The sequence below is a fragment of the Bactrocera neohumeralis genome, chromosome 6, assembly GCF_024586455.1.
Source record: "Bactrocera neohumeralis isolate Rockhampton chromosome 6, APGP_CSIRO_Bneo_wtdbg2-racon-allhic-juicebox.fasta_v2, whole genome shotgun sequence".
Taxonomy (NCBI): Eukaryota; Metazoa; Arthropoda; class Insecta; order Diptera; family Tephritidae; genus Bactrocera; species Bactrocera neohumeralis.
Window position 1 is genome coordinate 65,408,622 of NC_065923.1, and position 13,217 is coordinate 65,421,838.

Genomic DNA, 13,217 nt, shown 5'->3' on the forward strand with positions numbered 1-13,217 from the left:
CATCGGAATGGAATCCAAAAGTGTTTATGAAAACTGCTTTTAGGACTGGAAAACTCGTCGGTATAAGTATAAGATTTCAAATATCTCCCTTCCATTTTTTTGCTCTTTATTCAATGCTTTACAAAAACTGTTACAGTAGTCGGATTTAGTCCAAATATGCGCCCTTTCGTTCGATAATCTGTTTCCTTATAGTTGGCAACTACATAATACCCCTCACTAGAAGCCCCCTCCTTATTTGCGAAGAACTCGGACAGCCACTTTTCACAAGCCTCTTTTGAGTTTCAACTTTACACCAAAGGCGTTCGCCATGGACAGAACAGGTGGCGCTATGTAGGCGTGGACGAGTGTGTGGTCTGGCGTTGTCCTGGTGGAACACTGCATTCTTCCTGTTGGTAAATTCTGGATCGCCTGCTTCAAGCGGCCCAGTTGTTCGCAGTAGATGGTAAAATTAAGCGTCTGGCCATATGGGAGCAGCTCATAGTGTATGATTCCCTTCCAATTCCACCAAACACACAGCAAAACCTTCCTGGCCGTCAATGCCGGCTTGGCCACTGTTTAGGACGATTCACCGGCCTTCGACCACGACCGTTTTCCTTGATACTATCGTATGTGATCCATTTTTCGTCGCCAGTCACCATCCGCTTCAAAAATGGGTTGAGTTCATTATGTTTCAGCAGCATATCGCAGGCGTCGATTCGGTCCAGAAGGTTTATATAGGTTTGCCAACGTCAAGCTTCTTTGTGTATCCAGCCTTCTGCAGATGGTTTAAAATGGTTTGGTGACTAACTGCCATATTCTGAGCGATGTCAGGAGATGCCACACGCCGGTCTAACTCGATGTTTTCTATGATTTAATCGGTATTCGTCACAGGTCTTCCGCCGGCTGGCTTATCCATGGTATCATTTTCACCCGCTCTGAATCGTCGAAAGCATTCCTCCGCAGTTCGAAATGATAGAGTACCATTCCCCAAAACATCATTGGTCTCACGGAACATTTCACTAGCGGATTTGCCCTTAACGAAGGAAAACTTTAAAATAGCGTGAATTTCGGCGTTAGTGAACTCCATGTAATATTGATAAATAATTAAATATTTTGCGTTTTATTTTAATTTCCGGGTACTTTTGTGTGAGAATGTATGTAAATATGACCTATGGACGGTCCTCTGGAAAAAACGTATCAGTGGTCTACAAATACAGACCGACAATTTTTGTAATCTCCAGGAATAGCGCCGTACTAAGCTTATTTTAAAGGGATAAAAAACAGCCTTTTTCAAAAAATGTTTCTTGGAAGAAAGGAAATATTTTGTTAGAATTTTTTATTGTTACAAACATACACTATTAACGAAGAAATTCTGAAATTTTTGGAAAAAGGTATTTAAAACTCCGCCATTGTGACGCCATTTCCGGTGACCTTTCGGAAAAAAGATGCGCTCGCGTTGACAGGATAACTCCCTTACAGGATCATCTAAAGTGAAAAGAATACGTGGTTTAATTAAAACCCTAACTTAGAACTTGGATGACCGAAAAAAAATGAAAATTGGATTTTTGGCTGGCGTTTTTACAAAAAAATTAAAATTTCAGGGGAAATTTCGCGACATTTTGGTTTTTTTTTTCAAATAGTTGCAGTCGAAAAAAACCTTCCCCCAAGTCTTTAAGAACTGTATCTCAAAGACCTGTGTTAACTTGCCAACCGACTCCAAAAGCACAATTTCGAGAAAAATGCGTTTAAAGACGGCGCTCTTAACCTACATATGTATGTACATATGTAACTATCCTCGAGGGCACAAGTTCTCAAGGCTGTATTTCCGAAACGATTGCTTGGATCAACTTAAAAATGTAAGACAATATTCCAGAGGTGTTGTAAAATTTAATTAGATAATAAAAAGTTCGATTTTTTTAAACCCCTAAATCCATGTAACCCCTTAAGTTGAGTTTAGTAAGCTATTAACACAGTGGCGTAGCTAAAACTTCGGGCGCCCGGGGCCAAGGATGTTCTGCCGCCCCCTTTATCTACCTACCTACAAGTTTCATGAGGGGGTTCGAACAAAAGTGAATTTTTACAAAATACCTTCGATATTAAGTATATAAAATTTAGGAACTAGAAGCCACGCTAATTCTGAAGTTCCACAATTCTCACAATACGGTTTTTGAGGAAATTGATAGTAAATACTTTTGACACAATTTGCAGGAATTTTTGCCCGAATAGCCCCCTAGCTCCGCCACTGTACTAACATCAATTTTATTATAGTATTTCAAAATTGATCTTATCTTATCCTTATCTTATCGATTTAATAGGCTTTTAATAGTTATCAACTAAATTTGCTTTTATTTCAACGAAAAATATACGCAGAGCTTAAGAACTTGATAATGTTTATAACCACAATAGTCCTTATGATAAAAAAGAACCAATAAACTAATTCAGCAAACAACTTCTGTGCATCAAACATGTTTGAACGTGTTGCCTTGCCATTGTGGCCACTGCGCCACTTGCCCTTTTATTGTTATTATCACCAAAACCGGCCTACACACCACAGTGCTTACGGCTTACTTAAGTCAAACTATATATACATATGTATGTATGTGTATTGATATTTGTTTTTATCTACATATATATATATATACATATATGTATATACATATATATATGTGCGCAGTCATAAATCTTTATATGTGTGCTTGTTTAAGTTTGCCAGATCATTATTCAGGGCGCGCTGCAATCAGTTCGCGTATCTTTTGGCAGTAGCCACATTCGAGATGAGACCCCTCAACTTAATCTTTACGCTTGCGCATACAAAACACAGCGCTGCTGCCCCACTCACTCGCTACGCTGCATACATATGTACTTATGTATGTATGTCTGTAAGTGTGCCTAGGTCTTACAGTACTGTTGCACTTTTGGCAAGTAAACCCTATCATTTCGGCGCAGCGGTTGGAGGTTGGTTGACTGCTTGGCTCTTGTCTGCTGTCTTCATTTTTCTTAAAGCGATTTTTTATGTTTCTTCAACGATGTTTTTTGTTTTTTATTTGTTGTAGTGTGTTTTGTGTACATCTCTGTGTTTGTTGGCATTGCTCTTGGCGTTGGGGTGTTGCTGCTGCCGTGCTTTGACGATTTAACTGCTGCCTGCCGGCCTATCCATATCATGTTGGTGCATCTGCGCACTGCGCAGCACTCAGCCGTTCTTACGAGCACTCAGCTTACTATGTTGTTTTTGTTTTTTACTTTTTTCTACTCAAGTGCTTTTTTCTTTTGATTGTGTAAAGCTCAAAACCGGTAGCTGTGCATATGTAACGAATCTTTACGCTACTTGTTAAATTATGATGGGTTATTGGAGTGTGTTTTTTGTGTGTAAGCCTTACGTCGGCTGCCCTTCTTTCTACTACGCTTGAGCAGCCAGCAGCTTCTTTAGCCACTTCGAGTGCAGTTTGCAGTAAGTGCTTACACATATACAAACATATTTACACACATACATACACAGCTTCATTTTGATTTTATAGCTTCGTGTCTCCCGTCTGCTTTTGGTACTTTGGTAATCCAATGTTGTGATTCTATAAAATTTTCCTTTAACCATTTGTTGTTTTTGTTGTTGCTGCTGTTGATATGCTTGTTTATGGCGCGCATGCGTCGCATGTTTGTACCCCAAATCGCGCATGGTCTGTCGTTACTCGTAAAGTCGTTGTTGTTTTTGTGTCTCTTCCGCACTATTTTGTTGCCATTCTGTTGTTAATTTATTATTTCGCTTTTCTTTTCGTGTTTTTTACTACTTTTTCCTCGTTTCTAGTATTTTCTCTCCTCTGTTGTGGTTTTTATGATTTCTTTTATCTGCAATTGCTTGGAGTGGTTGCTTAGTGCTTTCTTTTATCTAAGTCGTGTTTTTAGTACTTCTGTAGCTGCTTTTTATGGCAGTTCTTACTTGTACTTGTACAAAAATTGGGTGTGCGCTTCGGCGGGTTTTGAGCACCTACGTACATAAGTATATGCTTAATTGTGGACTTATTGCGGCACTAACTAACAATTTTGCGAAGAAATTAATGTTCTTAAAATTTAAAAATCCAGTTTCAAGTTTTTTACTTTTTTTGAGATGATTTCAATCAAGTTTGACAATTTTCAGAATTAAAGTTACATTGAAATCTGTCTCTGGAATCAATATTTACTCTCGGCTGAAACACTTCTAACCTTAAACACCGCCAGCGTATTAAGATCTAAGATCCAAAAAAAAAAGAGTTTATGACAGTCCAATTTGGATTTGACTGAAAATTACTTTTGTAGTTTGGTGATTACATTCGCTTATGATGAGGACGAAGAAGTCAAGTTGACAAAATTATACCAGTTTTTGCACTCATCTAGTTAGACCAGTTAACAGAACTTTTGTTTCTTGTGATGTCGGCTACTAATTGCCAAATTTGCATAGATTTGTTTCATAAATAAATTCTTCATCCTTGATCATCTCTCGATTTCACAAATAAGCACAGATATTTTTATATTCTACTTTTGAGAAATCTAAACTTTTGTAAAACTCTTTCGTAAACAGAGAATCCGGAATTCCGTTGGGGTTTTTGTATAAAGTCATCATTTCTGGAACTTAAGTGATCTTACAGCCTTTTTTTAAATGATGATGATGGTTTATAAGAACTTCAGCCCATAACTAGTTTGCTGTCTTACTTTTAGACATTCATAGGCTGGCTAAAACCGGTATAACAAACGATCATGAGATCAGAAGACATCAAGAAAACCTAGCACCATGGAGGAAGGATTCCAATGGTGGATAGATTCCAATAATTTTTAACTGAACCCTAACGTAAGAGAACTGCGGCTATAAAAATTAATTAAATATCTTTTAGCTTGTAACAGGGTATCGAGGCAAGAAATTTCTAACCAATTAGACGAAATTTCGCTTAATCTAAGTTTTAAACTTTCTCAAAGTATTTTGTGAATTCTGTTCTATAAAAAGCTTGTGAAGATGAAGTCTTTTCTCAATAATTCTAATAATTTCGTTCGCTTTAAGCTAATCTAAGTAACTTTTTGTTCTATAATGAGCAACATCTATTTTTTGTATAATATTAATTCCTGTACTAACAGTATTCCAAACAGCGCTCTCTACAAACCACGATTTTAAGCAACATTAAAACGCGCTGATAGTTTCGAGATATTAGACAGTCCCATTTCTAATATGAACTGCATTTTCACAACTCAGCTGATTTTTGCCTGCTTTACAACTTTTTATCTAATAAACTCTTTTAGAATTTCATGAGTTATCAATTCTTGTATCATATACTCTTTAATCTACTCTTTAACACATTATACTACTCTTTACTCACACTCTTTCTGCAAATCTCTTGCACACTCTTCATACTCACTCTTAGATCGCCGCTCAGCAGTGATTTGTAACTCTTTATATTATCTTCTTTTTCTTTCGTCATCCACATATGCGCTTTCTCTTCCCCCAGTTGACCCCTTGCATTATCCAAAACAAATCCAGTTTTCTGCGCTTATCCAGTTTTCGCTGCCACCGCCAACAGCCGCACGATCAGCTCCATACCATCACAACACAGCGCTCTCTTGTTTCTCCGCTAGCTCTGTACTGCTCCAACACTGGCAGGCCCCAACAAACGCTACCACAATGCTTGTTATTAAATTTTGTTTTCGCTTTTTGTTTTGTTCGCTGCATTCGCGTTCTCTGTTTTATGCTGGTGAGCGTTGTTGCTTTACCACCGCTACGTTGGTTGTATTGGTGGAAGTACAGTATCCCGCCAAAAATCAAAAATTCTTTTTTCCACCAGTCAAACAACTGTTCGGCTGATCTTTCACGTTTTCTGTTTTGATACACGTATTCTACAATATGAGTATAGATCAAGTATACTTATAGTATATACTTGAGTTTTTGTATGTATGTACGTATGTATGTATGAGCAGCTTTTTGACGCGATTAAGCGCAAACGATCGCTGTTGCATTTTAGCTACAACAATACACATTGCCGCGCCGCGACAACAGTTGCACTTGCTTTCGATTGTTTGCTTAGTTGGAAGCTTGTTGCGAGCTGATCGCGCCACGCCAGCCGGCGATCATTTTCAATTTCGATTGTGATCAATTTGGTTAGTTGTGATGCGGTCGAGCCGGGGCCAATGAGGCATGACGCTTCACACCCAACGGCAAGCAAATAGTACTATATACATTCATACATATGTATATACCCACAAACGTATATATGTAAGTAATTATATAAGACTTTTTTACTGCGTGCATCAATTGCCATTCGCTTGCGTCGCCCATCGTTTGACGCGTTCGATCGCCACACTGCACCGTACGATCGTGTCGCACTTTGCATGCATATAAATTGCCGCTTAAAATTGTTGTTGCTGTTGGCGGTTGGTGGTGGTGGTGGCGCAGGTTGAACTCCACAATTTGCCTGTCTGCTGTTTCCACTTTAACTCCAACTCGCTGGTTTGTCTCGTAAATATTGCTTGTTGTTATTAATATACATATATTGTTGTTGTTATGACTGTTGTTGTTGTTGCTTCTGCCATTGGGTATCACTTTAAGTTAATGTTTGTTCGGTAATTTATTTTTATTATATTTATTTCGCTTATTTCGTAGCTTGTTGATTTTAATGGGCACTCAGTGTTGCATTTCGTATGCTAGTTAAATTTCTTTAAAGTCAATTTAATTAATAAAAATCAAAATAGCGTAGCCGAGAAATATGTTCGCAATAAAATAGTAATGGTGTCTTCTTTTACACAGATTTATTGTCCATATACATATGTGACCGAGTCAAAGGGTTAAGTTGATAATTTTATGGCCTGATTGAAACGCCGATTTTTATTACCAGAAGTTTTTAAGTGATTTAGTAAACTTATGAGCTTATAAAATATTGCAAGTGTAAATGAATATGGCCGCTTTCAATAATTTTCACACCTCAATTTGCCACGATCGAAATCAAGCTGTACATTTTTAAGTTCCTTGATACCGAACATGACTTCAATTTATACCGAAAATATCGACCAATCCGAACTATGTATATTAATGAGGGGTTATATTTGTCTGATAGTGTTGAGATTTTATGTCTGAACCGGTTAAATAGTTCTAGTATATGGACTCTTGAAAAGTTCCAAGATAATCTGACAGTTCTGACGAAAATTTTGTTCAGCGATGAGGCCCACTTATGAGTCAATACCTAAACAAGCAAAATTACCGCATTTAGGGGAAGACCAATCTGAAGAGATTCACGCGCTACCATTTCACCCAAAAAAAAAAACAAAAACAACGGTTTGGTGTGGTTTGAGGGCCGGTGAAATCACATTGGTTCATATTTCTTCAAAAATGCCAAATAATGTTCTTTTGAATGATTAAAAAGACTCCTCGTTAATTTTGAAGTTTCTATGTTTTTTCTTTAAACAAGTAGGGAACCTTGAAATGGACTACCCTATTATAAGGTCAACTTTTATATTTACATAGAATATTCTAGGGTTTTATTGCATATAGGAACCTAAGTTATTACTGAAAAATCTATCTTTAAATTGAGGAATATATTAACTAGACAAAATAGCTCTTCTCGACGCTTCGCCTCTAATAAGTTCTTATTCTGACAATGTGAGTTTGAAGTCGACTGTATAGTATTACATTTCAGTGTAGTAAGATGAACTTTTGCTACAGTTACCTATGTAACAAAGCAACCTTCAATTGAATTTTTATTTGTCAAAGTTTACCAGGCTAGAGCTTAAATGTGACGGCCCAACAATGTTGAGAAACTATTTAATGGCTTTAAAAATATGATGAGAGATAAAAACTAAATTTTAGGTCGTCGATGAATATCGGTGGATTATTGTCTAAAACCAGATAAGGGAGACAGCAGACTATGACATTGCCAGGCAAAGTTTTTAGCGATTTTTTAGAACTTCTTGCCAGATTACTTCAACTAAAAACTTAATATTCTAGAGATCTAGTGCTTGCAGTTGGACTGTTTTCATACCCAAAAGACGAAGCGCTATAAAATTTTAAAAGGTAAAATGCTCACTGACTTCTTTCGAAATTCGTTCTAAGAAAGACTATCAACCATTAAAGCGAAGATATGTCACACTCTTCTTCTTATTTATCTCTTCAACTTGACTTGATTTTATTGAAAGGTTTCAACAGAAGGAGCTCTATTTTGTGATAATTCACCAATACTAACAGGTAATGTTGGATTAAGTTCAACGATTAATTTTCAAGATGGTGACCGCATTTAGAACACTTTATACAGTCCTTTGTGTAGCCATAAAATGTAACTTCAGTAATAAGGTCTTATAAGTCGATAAAGTCTTGAGATAAATATAAATAGTTTCCTTTCCATTCTCACCAGCTCAGCAAGATGTCTGGAAGTGGGAGCATCCAAATATTTGAGCCTTCATCTCGCAAATGCGGGACGTTAAAAAATTAAGTATTGCGATGTTTCTATCAAACAGCTTCAACAACAGACATACCGTAAGATTCTTAACCTTGTCAACACTGCGTGGACTGCGTGACGATAACCGGTTAGAAACCTTACAACAAAGTAAAAGCTATCGGTACTGAGGGAGAAGTGCTCATTATACATCTTGCGATCCCCAAGGATTTTGCGATATCGCAAGAGCTAATGGTAGCCCAGCACTGTTCAAGTTCCTAGGAATTTCAGTAGTAGAAATCACGAAAAAAAAATCAATCAGCGACTCTGTTCCTAATGTGCTCATAGCAGGGTTAGGATGCCTTTTTTTGTCAGCTCATCAGTTCTACTGTGGTCTGGCATCCATATTCATCTTATCAGCGAGGTTAGTAGCTCTGGCTAGTATCGGCACCTTTCTATCAGAGTGGATAATCACTTCCCGGAAGGAGGCTGCAGAATCTCGAATTGAAAAATGCTGACTATTGCAGCCTAAAACTGAAATTGATTAACAGTTTCTGAAAATTTACCTCTACCAACCTTCCTTGCCAAGTTTTGGCCCTTCTGTAATGAAGCTCTGTGAGCAGAAAAAATAAATATCGCAAGAGATTGGCTTGAAGACACCCTGATCCACAAGGTCCGATATGAAATAAAAGCGAAAGAAAATTCTGACATAAGTATGTTTATTTAGGAACTCAGATTATTTGAGTCGGCCACTAACTATAGAAGCTGAAAATAGTAAAAATTTAATTTTTCTACATATTTCATACAATTGGACCCACTGTGCAACGCTTCGTTAAGGAAAAGCAAAAGTAAATTGCTGCACAATAATAAATATGACCGTGACAATGAGTGGTAATTACAGAGCAATTATTGCAGCAACAGCAACAGCAACAAATAAGCGACTGCATTGCTTTAGCGAAGTAAAATAGCGAAAGAATAAGCTGCCAGAATGCAAGCATATTTGAGAAGCGTGAAAAAGTGCGCTACTACAACAACATTAAAACTGTTACAACAAATATATATACTATATAAATCCATGATACTATTGCAAGAATTGCATAAGTTGTGTAAAAAAGCTGAAGAAACCACAATGTTAATAATAATAATTATAACAAATGCCGAGTGAAGAGCGTAGGCAGCGCGAATGAGCCGCGTGTAACTATGTTCAAGCTTAACCAGACTTGAAAGTGTAAGCACGAGGCATATTGTATGTACACACGTATGTTTGATGGTGTGAGCAAATCGTAAGAAGTGATAAAAAGTGCGCAAACATATTACAACAACGTTGAAGAAAAAGTATGTGTTGCTATAATTATTAAGAGGGAAGTGGTTAGCAGCCTCTATTATCAGGAAGTCTACGTCTGCAATAATCAGCAGTTGATTTCTGCAATTTCTTGTATTCTTTTTTCAATCTAACCACATGTATTGTCTGGAATTGGCTGTTTTACAACTTTATCTGAATTCTTACAAAAAGAAATAAAAAGGAAATCTATGAAGATTGCCCAAGAAGCCTCACACTATAATAGAGGCAGAGATAGAGACCATAGTTGTTACTATAGCTCAAAGAGACTATTTTGTTTAAATTGTTTCAGGAGTGTTACCGAGTTGACAGTTGCTTCAGTAAACTTGTTGATTATATGGGGTACTCCAAACATAGGCTCGAGTTCAATACGATTATTTCACATAATGGAATCTAACGTCCATCTATTTATGTCTGTAATTTCATCAGCCCTCCATATTTTGCTAGGCCGAATACATGTCAAACTTACACTCAAAAGTTGTTACATTCTTAACTCCCTAAATATTACATGATTTTTGCAAGTATTATTTGGTTCCAACTGGTCAGGTGGAAGAGATGCCTTTTCCACCTTGGTGGGGTTCGAGGCCGACGTAAAACCTCTGCCGTGCTGTGAATTTTACACCTGGCCGCAGTGCGACTCCACACTAAACAGAATTTTCAATTCTAATTGCCTCAAGGTTTAAGCTACAGCTACCACTAGTCTCCCCAAAAAACCAAACCCTATCAGCAAATTGGAGCGAACTCCAAAAGCTAACTACTCCCAGTAGTACAAGATATAATCTCCGGCCAGACTTTGTAGCTTTTGCTAAGACTAGTTGAGAACCGATCAAACTCAATGACTGGTGTTATTTGTTGCTTGAACTTTAAATGTCTATTCATTAAATGGCATCTCTCAAAACTATAATACCAGTTCAAACTGAGTATTATAGCACGATTTCTATTCAAACTGAGTATTATAGCGCTATTTCTGGCAAACCTATGCTAAAACTTCGAGACAAGTCAAATAACAGACATAGCATACCTTGTCGCGGGCAAATTCTGCCACACCGCTTGCTGGGGGGCCGAAAGTTAATATCCGAATTCAGTAGTTTTTTCTCTTATCTAACAGACTGCGTATAGCATCTAAATGCGGTTCTCGCGACATTTCATGACATCAGCCAGCTAACTATATTAGTGGATTATGAAAAAAGTGTTTGAGAAGACAAGGCGCATTCTCAGTCTCACTTTTACCGTTATATCCAAAGTTCGTCTCCAAATGTGTACACTAATTTAGGAGAGACTTCCGTGAATGCCATTTCCACAGTCACATATCTACGTATATATAGCCGCTGCTGGCGTTCGTTCACCTGATTATCCAGCCAGTTAGACCCAAAGCACACAGCATATCGAAATACACTTATTTATTAGGTTTTTTCTCACTTTTATTCTGCATGATTTATTGGCACTTCTGCAAAAAAACCTGACATTACATATGCACGTGTACCAACCAGCAAATCAGAACCCGACAAATGGAGTAAAGAACACCTGCGAGCACCGCTTTGGCGCGTTCTTCGTTACAACTTTAGTAGTAAAAGTTGTTTTTGCTTTTTTTTAGACATTGCTGCTTATATTACAATAAATGCAGTTTGATGTATTTTTCCACGCCACAATATGTGTTTGATTTACTTCATTGGCTGCTACACCCAGTGAGCAAAAATACAGTGGTTGGAAGCCTATTGTTCTCTGATGTTGAACTGTTTTCAGCAGTATTTCAATCGTTTATTAACCAGCACTGGACTTTGAAGCCTTTTGCAGCACGTAAAGAGGGTATTTGGTTTACTGGGTTTTCCATATTACAAAAAAGCTCTTCGCATATACTTTGTGATTATGTGTTAAAGCAGGTTTTATTTACACAGTCACTCATACACATATGAGCTCATCTTGGCAGCGCTAAACGAGCCCCTTATTTCTTATCGCCACATACATATTTTCATATTATACACAAACATACATACATACCATGTTGACTTGACTTTTTACTACAATACAAATATTATTGTTTAAATTAATATTCCTGCTTGTATTTATGTTCATACTCACACAAACGTGCCTTTATTCTTATAGAATGTGTTATTTATTTAGTTTTTGACTTTATGACTCTGGTGTTATTTTTGGTTGCTAGTAGTATTTCACGATAAAAATATTAATTTGTTTATGGAATTTGCTTACTAAATATATATATACAAATATTATATATATATTATTTTGAGTAATTTTCTTTATCCGAAGAAAAGGATTACAAGACTCTTTCCGGAAAATATTTTTTACTTACTTACTGCCTTTTATATTTCGGGATTCGAGATCAAACATAAATTTTAATCATTGAAAATGCTTTATTGGTTTTCAAACTATTCTCTATTAAGATCTTTACACTTTTCCATGTGGTTGAAACAATTGTTGTAGCAGTTTTGCCACTCAGATTGAGGTATTTCTAAAACATTACTATTGATGCCGCTTCGGTTGTCGAAAAACGTTGACCATTGAGGTGTACGTGCATTAAAGGAAGTGGATGCGTGAGAGCCAACATGGTGAAGAGTTAGCCGTTTTTCGCCCGAAACACAGAAGCCAACCTACTTACAAACTTGTTTCAAATCAAATATCTATACGACAAGAGATGTTTGGAACATCCTATACTCAACTTTTAAATTTAGAAATTGCTTATACAATTCTTTCGCCGTCATCATATTTTAAAAATGTTTCTTCATTGAAGAAAAACATAGAGTTTTCTGTGGAAAAAATATTATTTTACATGATAATGTCAGACAGAATAAACTCTTGAAATCTTAACTCCTCTCCTTTCAATCACATGTTGAAACAATTAAATACTAAAATAGCGCGTTTCTACTTCTACTAATGCTGTTCCGGTTGTAGCAGCATAATAGCCATGACAGACGACAGCGCTAATATGCATTAGCGGGCTTAATTTACATTTACTTGCGCATTTGACGCATGTTAAGGCAAGTTTGTAATGCACAAGAATTTCGTCCATTTAGCTGAATTTACCAAATTTGAGTAGGCAACATACCAAAATTTCTATTAATAATTTATCTTATTCATTTTGATTTCACTTTTTTTCTTAATAAATAAACAAGTTTCACTATCAGCTGTCTAAATGCACAAGTCTGCCGTCTGTCACCATAAAATTGCAAAGCGCATTAGCGTTGCTTAAGGCGCCTTAATTTTGCTCGTCTGTCAGGGCTATAAAGCATTCCTGAGGTAATTTGAATTAATGCAGTAATGAGTGTTTTCTTTTATTTTGACGACATGACTTGGCCAGCGTAGCCGCTGTCTCCTAATTCACTGAACTATGTTAATGCAAATTCGCAAATCTTCCGCAGAACTTTTCTCTCAAAAACTCGTAACTTCGACTCATCAGATGTTGCCATCGTTCAAGCCTCTGTACCATATAGGAGGATGGGAATAATGAGTTACTTATAGAGTTTCGTTTTTGATCGTCGAGAGAAGACTTTACTTCTCAATTGCCT